Below are 10,933 nucleotides of genomic sequence, written 5' to 3' on the forward strand. Positions count from 1 at the left end.
TTTATACATATGTGTTATTATTTATTTTTATCTATTTCTTCTACGTACTTTGTTTTTTTTGCTTTTACTAGATATACTTGAAAAGAAAGTGCATCGAAAAAAATTCGGATAAAAAATACGCAATTGTCATATGCATTATTTTCCATTAAACGGAAAAACCTTATAAATATATATATGTATGACATTTCTATATGCATACAATATAAATGAATACAGTGTGAAAAGAAAAAAAAATAGTTAAAAATATTTGTTGTAAAATACTTTCTGTTTACTCATGATCGATTAAAAAAGTGTGATCTACACTATAGAGATAATTTATTTTTTATTATTTATATAATTTTTTTGAGGGTGTTGATGATGATAAATGCAGGACTGGTGAGTCGACAGGTATATACGAAAATAAGGAGTAAAAAAATGAATCCACTCTACTTTTCATACCGTCTGTTCATCCATCTGATATCCATTAGTGACAGAAAGACGACGTGACGTGTATCTCGTGTGAGAGAGCTCATCAATTAGTCCTCTCTGCTTATCATCATGCAAAAGTAAATCAAAAGGAAAATTTTTTAACACTACAAAGGCTACTGCATTACTCTGTCTACTCATTATACATATACATATATATATATAGAGAAATATTAATAAAAGAATTTTTCATATTTTCAGCCTCGCATCAGTGCAGTGACTTTTGTTGTCTGCATACCAATCTGTGTTTTCCAAACCTCTTTGAATTAACTCGGGTTTTACCGCTGAGTCTCGACGAATTAGTAGAGCGTCGGCGTGTCCAGTTGATCTAAAGATAACGCATTGAAAACGACTTGTAGTTGCTAGAGATGCTTTAGCAGATTACCTGACCAAGAATTCCGTCTCGTTGAATAAGCGAGAGTGCTACAGTATAAAAAAAAATATAAAAAAATATGACGTAGCAAATTGAGTAATATTTTTTTCCAAAGGTAAAAAAATTTAAGATTTATCAAATTATATTTTTATTGTCTGATGGAAAAATTATTTTATCACAGATTTTTACACGAGTGTAAGCACAAAGTGCCAAAGTCGGCTTTGATTAGTGTCCAACGAATTTACTTATACATTTCCTACTGGGGAAAACGCACATCCTCTGCGACTGCTTTAATATATAGATATATATACGTCAAGAGAGGTTCGTTCAAAGTAATGTAAGGGACTGTGCGCTATGCTACTGGTGTAATTCTGGGCGAATGCTGTGGAAAGTGAACGAGAAGGATAGAGCGAAAGGGCGCCCCTTGGTATCCGCGATAATGAATTCGATTTAGCCGTCTCACAAAAGCGCAACGAGATGCATCACGGCATCTACGTCCAACCTCATATATAGTAATATCCACCGTATTATTATTAGTGTGAGGAATAGAGATATATATATTTATATGTCTAGAGAGAGAAACGACAGGAGATGGTAGGACCAGAGTAGACGTGCTCAGTCCCCTTTCATTATTATTCTTGGGCCTACATACGTAATGTAATAATCGGTGGTGTATACAGGCCATATGGCTCCTTCCAGTGGATTCTATGTAACAAGTGTGTATAGGCGTACCCGAGTGCAGACTCAACCAGGGGAGTCTCATGATTCTGATTAAATCAGCATTAGAGAAGGAGAGAAATACTTTTCACGACAATGACACCAAATGTCGAGTCGTCAATACATTATACCCATACACATTTCCGTCTAGCCTTTAATCACAATCTTCAGTGTCCTTTGAACCTGATGTAATGCTGCCTGATATATATACATACATATATTCACCAATTGGAGAGTACAAGTGCAGTATATCGCACAATCACTTTGAGGTATTACTCTCTACTCTTTTTTTCCCAATCAAGTATACGTTTTAAATTTTTTTAATTATATTGTCGAGTGAAAATTTTTATAAAAAGCTTTTATGTATTTGAAATCTAGCTTGCTGGATTTAAAACCCATGTTTTAAGTATCCATCATGCTTGGAAGTAATTTTTTTTGTTTTACAACTAAAATCAAAGGGAAAATGTCTGATAGTGTACATGAAAACATAAAGACACTCTATATTTTAAAGAGTTAGACATACATATATATGAATACATAATATGTAATGTAAAAAAAAAATGTACTTTACAAAAACAAAAAGTATGTCCTCAAATGCTTTGTACTTTTTATAGAGAAAAAGGATAAAAAATTTTGCATCGCCTCTGGAGGCGGGAAAGCCCTTGCGCAGAATACAGGGCGAGTTTTGGTACTCGAGTAAAAAGATATATATATATATATATATATATATATATATATATAAACTGAGTACAAGGGAGAAAGAGTAAAGAGAAAAGTAGAGCCGAGTAAATCGGTGGATGTGAGGATGAGGACCGCGTGTGTGCGGAAACTCCAAGCTTTTCATCCCCCATAGTGTGTAAGAGAACCCCACCTCGTCTGCTAAAAGCATATCTGTGTCGCGCCGGTCACAGGAGGAGGGTTCACCCGACGACTACCACTACCACTACCACTAGTATAAGAGTAAAAGAGTAAGCAACGGTCTTTTGCTCTCTTCTTTCTCTTTCCTCGCCATCATTCTCTCTATATAACTCGCGGTCCGGCCACCCTCGAATCTTCTTACTCCACGTACACACTTTTATTTTTTTTATTATTTCCTTCGATACTTTGGTATGTTTTCGCGGCCACCCGGGAGCTGAGCCAACCTTATGTCATTTCTGTAACCGTGAAGAAAAAAAAATAAAGCCTGAACGGATCACCAGCTATTTATATAGATTTTACTACTTGGGTATTCTTTTATTATTATAAATATATACATTTATTATTAAATATAAAGCTCCGCAAAAAGATCAAAGTCAAGGGTATATTATATTATCGAGTGGACATTACTTGTTTGATAAAAGTTTAATGCATACTCTGCTCTGATAAAGTCACCATATGCGTTACGTTTCGCTCTAGGAGAGGACGCAGGGTAAAATTAACACGAGAAGCGGCAGAAAGAGTGGGAGTCATAATAGGGGGTATTTTATTTCTCTCGCGCCCCTTGTGCCCCACAATACAACGAGATGTCACCGTGAAATACAAGTGAATGAAGTGCATGAACAAAAAAAATAAAAAAAAAACATGAACCAATGAATAAGTATGATAGCTGTCCCAGCTCAAACTTACTCAATGTACTTGACAAAATTACACTACAGTCTCTCCATCTCAACTACCAAGTGGATATTTAATCACAAACTGAGAGAGTAAGAGAGAGTGAGGAAAAAAAAAGGATGAGAAGACAGTAGAGACCTAGATGGGTGCGCAATGTGGACACAGTCAAGGCCCAGTGACCAGCTGATTGATTGTCTCTCCTGCAGGGGGTCGTCTATTTAGGGGTATCATCATCAGAGGCTCTTCTCTATTTCCATCGGGAAATGTTAGAATACACGAGATACCCGTTCAGATAAACATGGCTTTTAAACACCATGTGCAATATACCAGCTACGTATTGTAATACGTGTAAAAAATTACTAACACGCAGGTAAAAATTTTTATCTATCTCTGATACTGAAGATAGCCGACTTTTAATTATTTTTTTCGAAAGGATAAATTACAAAAAAAAATTGTGTATATAGTTTCTTAAATTTCCTACATGTGCATATTTTTAGTTTTTTTTTCTTGTAAATAATTCGTTGGAAAAAAAATTGAAAAATTGTCTGCTAACTTCAGGATCCTAGATTTTTTTATTTGAATTGTAGATTTTTTTGTTCATCCCCAGAGATTTACATATACGAATGTATGATATGTCTTGTTATTGTAACGGCGTTGTAATTAACCACAATCATCCAAAAACAAACATAAGCGTAGTGATGGCAAAACAGTAGCGCCTGGATGAGCAAAACCGAGACACTCCCATGGGAGGCGGTGGCACGCGGCCACGTTCGCTTTCACCAGCGTACATATCTATATATATGTCATGTGTACACACAAAGTATTCTGGGGATCTCGATCAATATTTATGGTTTAATCGAAAAGCAAAATAGATATACAGAGGATGTGACTGAATAATCATCCCAGAATTATACAAGTACATCAGGAGGTCTCTGCACTCTACTCCTTATGCGGCAGATGATTATGATTACGGTACTTGGCTGATGACATACAGGTCTCGTGAGCTTACGAACGCACGTTTCTGTGTAAATATTAACTTGCGAACATGTTATGGAGAAGGCTGTTACGATGTTCTTCAGCGTAACAGCAGCTCTTTATATTTATTGTACAAAGAGTAAATACTTTGGCCTGATTGTACTCGAATTTAGCAACCACCGCTGCTAAAATATTTTTACTGAATAGATAATGCAGATGATTGATGAATTATGAGCATTTACGTTGACAATTGAATAGCAGATGGCTTCATATGGGTTTAAAAGATTTAACCATCGGCATATTTTATATATAAAAGCCAAAAGACACGCGGACTTCCTCTTTCACTCGACTGACTTCCGATTAAATCCCGGACTGGTACTAACGTCATTGGGGAAATAAAATCGTTGGACTTTAAACCACCGGATATGTATTTCGAGGAGTCTACTCTGATAATGGAGATGGGCCATCCGCAATCTTGGGAAGAATATACATAGGGGAAGATGAAGCGCTGGGGTGGGAAGTTGTGTCTATAGAAATAAAGAAAGAGAAAGAAGAGAAAAAGTTTTAAGAGGAGGAGGACTTACTCGAAATTAACACGAACGACACGGGGTTGAATTCTCCATTGTCCTCGGATTTTTCTTCCGCCCGGCTTCTTCGCGATTCTTATACACATATAGATATATATGAGTCATTCCTCGCCACGCGATCCCAGGGTGAAAAAAATATAAAAAATCAGATGTAAAATCTTCATTTAAATCCCTCAGTGAAACCCATCGATTTGGAAGAAATACTTCCGGCTTTGGGGAACGCAATTTAGACCCCTTTTTTTCCGTCATACACTTCTTTTTTATTAATTCACTCTTGTGTGTAGTTAATTTTGTGTCATTATTTAAATATATGAATTAATTTATACATTTCAATGATAATTATTTTTAATAATCGTCATATTTATTAATTATTTTTTTCATATTTTCTTACTATTCAAATTCAAACTACCGGAGAAATGACCGTAAGGCAGAATGATAAGATTATAAAATTTTCATTATAAATATACCTCTAGATATTTTTTATGATAATTTTTTCTTGTAATTATTTATATAAAAATTTCCAGGTCTATACGATTATAAATTAAAATCAACAAAATTTAATATTTAGATTATAAAAAATTGTGATTCGTCATATTGTCTGTGGTAATGAGCGTTTAATTATCAACACTATGGCGCCAGTAAGTCGCTGATCGAATCGAAGCCATAAATTCTTTAGTTGTTTATCTAATATCTATATAATCACATGCTCATATATTTAATTAGACTTTTATTTAAAAATTACATACCTGATTAATGTATGAGACATTTGATCCATATAATATTTATAGCGAATCATGCGGTAATAATTTTCCATCTATAATTAATTAATTAAATTATAAAATTTCTAGTTGTACTAGAAAGTATTCAACTCATAAAAATATCAGTTTGTAAAAATACTATTGCAAATTGTACTGATTGCTCAAAAAATTTTTAAAAATTCCTTTGAAATTTAAAAATATCTAAAATTGAATCTTGCGCGCTTAATATAATACCGAAGTTAGCCGTCTAATAATTTTTGAATTTTTTTCAAATGTCTGTTGATAAAGGTCATGTACTTAATTACTATTTCCAACGATAATTAAGTAATTAGTGTGAATGTAGCAAACATGAGACAGTTTATAAATAATTAAATTTAAAAAAATGCGCGTACTGATTTTCCATTTATCTAAATACGCATTTTAAAATTTTTGTCCTACTTAAATTTTATTTATCTAATTTAAAATTAAAAAAATTCCCACTTATCAGTTACATTCACACTCATAATTAAGTTTACAATTTATCCTAATAATTATTTTAGTTGCACTTACTTGTGCTAATTGATGATTTTCTGCGAATCCATTATTGATAACTAATTTATATAGTAATTATATATCATTAATATATGACTTTACTCACTTAGTCTTATCAGTAGTTTAATGTAATTTAAAATTTTTGATACTAAATTTTTTAAATTAAATGTAATTATGTATTTTATTAATAAAAGTACATAATTGAATTGAGGTTATTTAAAGGTCGAAAAAAATGAGGCCTGACTCCTCATTGATTAATTTGAAATTTCGATTTATCGCAAGACATGACTAACCTGTTAAAGTCGATAATAAAATTATCGATGCGCGTACGTATGCGCGCGAAATAATCTGTTAGGTTATTGAAATTTTTAGATCAAGAAGATGTAGCTCCATATGATTATATATTAATATATGTAGTACATGAAGCAGACTAATTTTAATTATTGGTTAATATTTCATAATGACAGACATTAAATATTTAAAAAATTAATTGCGTACTATTTGTTATTTCTAGGAAATAAAAAAAGTGTCACTGTAAAATAAAAGGGATAAAAAAAAAATAATGAGGACTTGAAGAAGTTGATGTACCGGTTCAGGAAACGGTTGGACGGATAGACGACAGCGAATCACCGGAAGCTTTTATTGTTTTACAAGTTTAGTACGCGAAAGAGTAACAAAGAGGGATGGATATGATGAATAATGTCAAGTAGAGAGTCAGAGAGTGATAGATCTTATAGAGATTCAAGAAGAGTAGAGTAGGGGAGAACGGTGACAACTAACCTCGGCCTCTAGGTCCTTTTACTACAGTCCACTAGTCACTAGTGTTACCATCACTGATTTATCTCTTTCTCTCTTTTCCTTACAGACTACTAGCATACTCTCCATGAGGTCGACCCTTGTTACCAGCAAGTTGTCCCGGAAACCCGCGAATACTAGTATCTTACTGTCCTCTTACTCTCCTTTTCCTCTTCTCGAGATGTTTAATTTTAAAAAATGTTTTTTAACCGTGACATTTCCGTCTCCCAACAAGGTGGAATGCAGACAAGATAAGAATGACCTAAAGCTTATGGAATGTCTTGGATTTTTCAGGTAATTTTTAAATTATTATTTTAAACTTACACTGAAAAAATCGGAAGTCAATTCGAATTTCATTTAAATCCGCATTCATTCGAATCCGAAGTTTGAATATTAAAAATTAAATTCCTCTGGAGTAAATTTCACTCCGAGAGTAAAAAAAAAAAATTTACTTAAAATATTTATTTATTTTTAGTATTATTATTTATTCATAAGAAAATATCAAGAGACAGAAGGATAGGGCGTGTTACTTTTGAGATTTAGCAGAGTATTCTCAATGGACGCTTGACCTATTGTCTCTGGGGTTTAATTTTTACCCGAGACTACTGTAGTTGTTCCCTTAGAAAATTTACCGGCACCTCCCACGTAATTTGTCGCGATATAACAAAAAAACAGAAATAAATAAACACGGTGGGGTCTTTACTTGCTATTCATTACCCGTAGCCGTCCTCGTCTCTTTCGATCACTACACGACGACAATACTCAGTAGTAGTCGTCGTCGACGTAGAACGTTAAATACTCATCGTGGAACGACAATGCGACAGCAATCATGCGCCGCGCCCCTGTCAGCGGGACACGATATATCCAATGTACCAAATACCAGTTCCAGTACCAGCTCAGTACAATTGTTCCTGCTTACATTTTTTTTCCACCTCTTTACTCTCAATATTTATTTATATATACATACATACATACACTTTTTTTTCCCTCTATTATTATTTTCTTTTCTTTCGTATTTTAAAAATTGATAAGATTGAATTGATGAACTGAACCGTAATTAATAAATCTAAATAATTAAGTATAAAATTATGTTTTTTTTTTTCAGGACGTAAATCTCTTGAGAGCAATTTAATTTATTAAAATAAACTAATTAATTGTCACACACAAGCGGTATATCTGAAGAGCAGTAGGTTTATATTTGACATTATATATGTATATAAATAAATATATGGTGTATGTACATCGGTAAAAGGTCAAAGAAGTAGAGAAGCCTACTCTTGTCTGCATCTGCACAGCAACCGAAAGAGAAAAGCATTCACCCCGGATTAATCCCACGGGGAGTAGACATAGAAGGCCGGTGTTTACTTGAGGATAGATGATTCGGTTACGCAGGGGATGAACTGCAAACACTGATCGGGTTTCTACAGCGGCTCGAGTAGTGTTCCACGTCAGCCTCTTTGGCCTCGCGAGACAACCCAAATGGCGAGGATGCTCCTCGTAACCAGAATTAACCACCGGTGGAAGAGAGACAGCGATAACACTGAAAGCTAAACTATCTGACAACGCACTCATCGCAGAGGCCGCGGGTTAAACTAAAGGGTGCTCGTATATATATAAGTAGCAGAAATAGATACGATTTCTATTTTCCAAGTATCGGAAATGGTGATATTGCCACGCCCGCTATCATCAATAACTATCGAGTGACACAGTAAACATTAGCGGTATTTTTAAAACAAAAATCAATTAAATTTGTTTACTTGAATGTTTTAATGAATTTTCGCCGCTTTTATCTACTGGGAACATAAAAAATCGTATATACATAAATATATTGAGTATGTAAGCATCAGCGGAGTTTAAATAACTTGTCAAGCAAGATGAAAACACGATCGAGTACGAAGATGGAGAATGTGAAATAAGTGGAATAGGGAGATGGAGCAGACAATAAAAATAAAAATATAAAATAATAATAATAAAATTTATAAACACATTTTCAAAGCAATTCTTGTCTTAGATGACGTATGGAGTACGATAGATAATTTTCGGGGCGTTTTAAAACCCGCGCACACATTTTTACATAACGTCACTTGTTATCTATGGACGCACTTAATACAGCTGCTATCCCTTACTCTTCCATCCATTTGATTCCGTCCCATCCCGTTTCCTCAGTCTCGCTCAGATGCGCTTTTACTCTCTTGTCTTGCTTTCTTGAGACACCACTTAGAGTGACTGCATAATATATGTCACACTTACACCTAAAAACCTCCACCCATACTACACACTATTCATCCTCTTGTTATTCATGTCGACTTTACGTTTCCTCATTTCTCTTTTGCGAACAAGCTTCTTAAGACGATCTTACCCGGGTTAATGTCAGAGGTGTGTGTGTATATATATATTTATGTATATATACATTTATACTATCACTAACTTTTAAAGTAATTTTGACTCTTGAGTAAACACTGCCAAGGGTATCATCATATCATCCTCAGAAAGTCACGTGTCGTTTAAAAGTATACATTCAAACAGTTTCAAAGTTCAAATTATACATATATATATATAAATGTATATATAGAGGGATTATAAGCTAGTACAAAAGCTTTACTCGAATTGGTGGATAAGCGAGTCTCGTAATTATTACTCGTGCTAATTGTAACAGCCGTAGTATCAGACTCGTGCGACCAACTGATGGGTATGCCCAAGGCAGGGATACCATATCCATTACGGTTATTACACAGCCTCGACTAGTCACCAATGTAGCCTTCATTATTTCCTTCTTTCTCTTTCTTTTATACTTTTCTCTTACTGTCTGTCTCTTTTGCTTAAATGATAACTCGGCTTTTCAAACTATACGTGTCTCTGTTTATCTACGGGATATAATATAACCCTTGGCGTCCACTGGCGCCCGTTACCACCCACCCTTTTACGAGGATGAGCATCGATCGACAGAGTCCGGTATCACATGTATACTACACATATATTTATAAATATAGAATACAAAATCTATCACTGAGCTTTAACGCCAGGTAACTGAATGCTATATTTTATATTTTGGTTTTGTCACCGTCAATTCACTCGTGAAATTTAATTCAATTATGTTTACTTTTTATATCACAAATAATAACAACAACATTAATTAATACCGTGTACTTTATAAAAGCATAAAACAAATATTAATAACAATTTTTAAAAAATTTTTTGTTACGGACTACAGCTATCGGAATCAATAATTTATTTTCATGACATTTATGACTTGAAACTTTAAAATTATGTAAAAATAAGTTCATTTATATGTTTTATTTATGACTTATTTAAAATTATTAATAATTTTGTGTAAATATATAAATATAAAATATTTAAATAATGAATGAAAAGTAATAGGATAGGAAATGAAAATAAGTAAACAACAATAAACTCTTTTTGCGGACAATACATTTAATTATTTTTCCTCGCTGACTAGCTTCTCCAATTTCTTAAAAACCCTCGGGGAAAATGGAGACTAGAATATAAATATTATGTATCTACCATTATTGTAATGTATTTTTTCGGTACAGCAATAGTACAACACATGAAAATATATACATTTACATTATATGTATATGTATATGTATATATGTGTTTATAAATTTTCTGATATATGAAAACGCGGCAATTCACAGGAATAACGCGTGTATGTATAAAGTAGCAAATGTGTAATTTTAAATTTTTATGTCGAGAGCATAAAGATAAATATGAGAGTGGTATAAACTTTGTAAAATAAATTGTAATAAGATTAATGTGGTGTAAATTAAAATATAAGTGCGAGGCGAGGAAACAAAAAATATATAAATTTTAAATTATGTCTACAGTAAAATTACTTTTGTCCTTAAAAAAATTATTATTATTATCAAAAGTTAAATATTTAATTATGAAATAGAAAAAAAAAATTAATAATAATTTTGTTAAAAAAATATATTAAATTGTTAATTGCTAATTATTTTAATACCATTTTATATTAATAACTAATTTATAAATTACAAAAATACCTTCTCGTAATTAAATTAATGACATAATAAGCTAGCTCTACAAATGACACTGTTTTATAAATATAAATATATCATTTACCGCTAATTATTATCAATCATTTATTTATTTATCCTTATCGC

General features: G+C 32.9%; 2 long non-coding RNA genes across 2 annotated transcripts; one reads left to right on the forward strand and one right to left on the reverse strand.

The window, feature by feature from the left end:
* Window positions 1–5,452: 5,452 nt before the first annotated feature.
* Window positions 5,453–6,224, reverse strand: LOC128667429 (uncharacterized). Its single transcript, XR_008403391.1, has 2 exons — window positions 6,015–6,224; window positions 5,453–5,521 (listed from the first exon to the last, which is right to left on the reverse strand). It is a non-coding gene; the product is annotated as an uncharacterized LOC128667429 (long non-coding RNA).
* Window positions 6,225–6,362: 138 nt separating this feature from the next.
* Window positions 6,363–10,689, forward strand: LOC106694054 (uncharacterized). Its single transcript, XR_001345353.2, has 4 exons — window positions 6,363–6,442; window positions 6,511–6,788; window positions 6,862–7,085; window positions 7,897–10,689. It is a non-coding gene; the product is annotated as an uncharacterized LOC106694054 (long non-coding RNA).
* Window positions 10,690–10,933: the final 244 nt, after the last annotated feature.

Source organism: Microplitis demolitor, chromosome 3 (genome assembly GCF_026212275.2).
Source record: "Microplitis demolitor isolate Queensland-Clemson2020A chromosome 3, iyMicDemo2.1a, whole genome shotgun sequence".
Taxonomy (NCBI): domain Eukaryota; kingdom Metazoa; phylum Arthropoda; class Insecta; order Hymenoptera; family Braconidae; genus Microplitis; species Microplitis demolitor.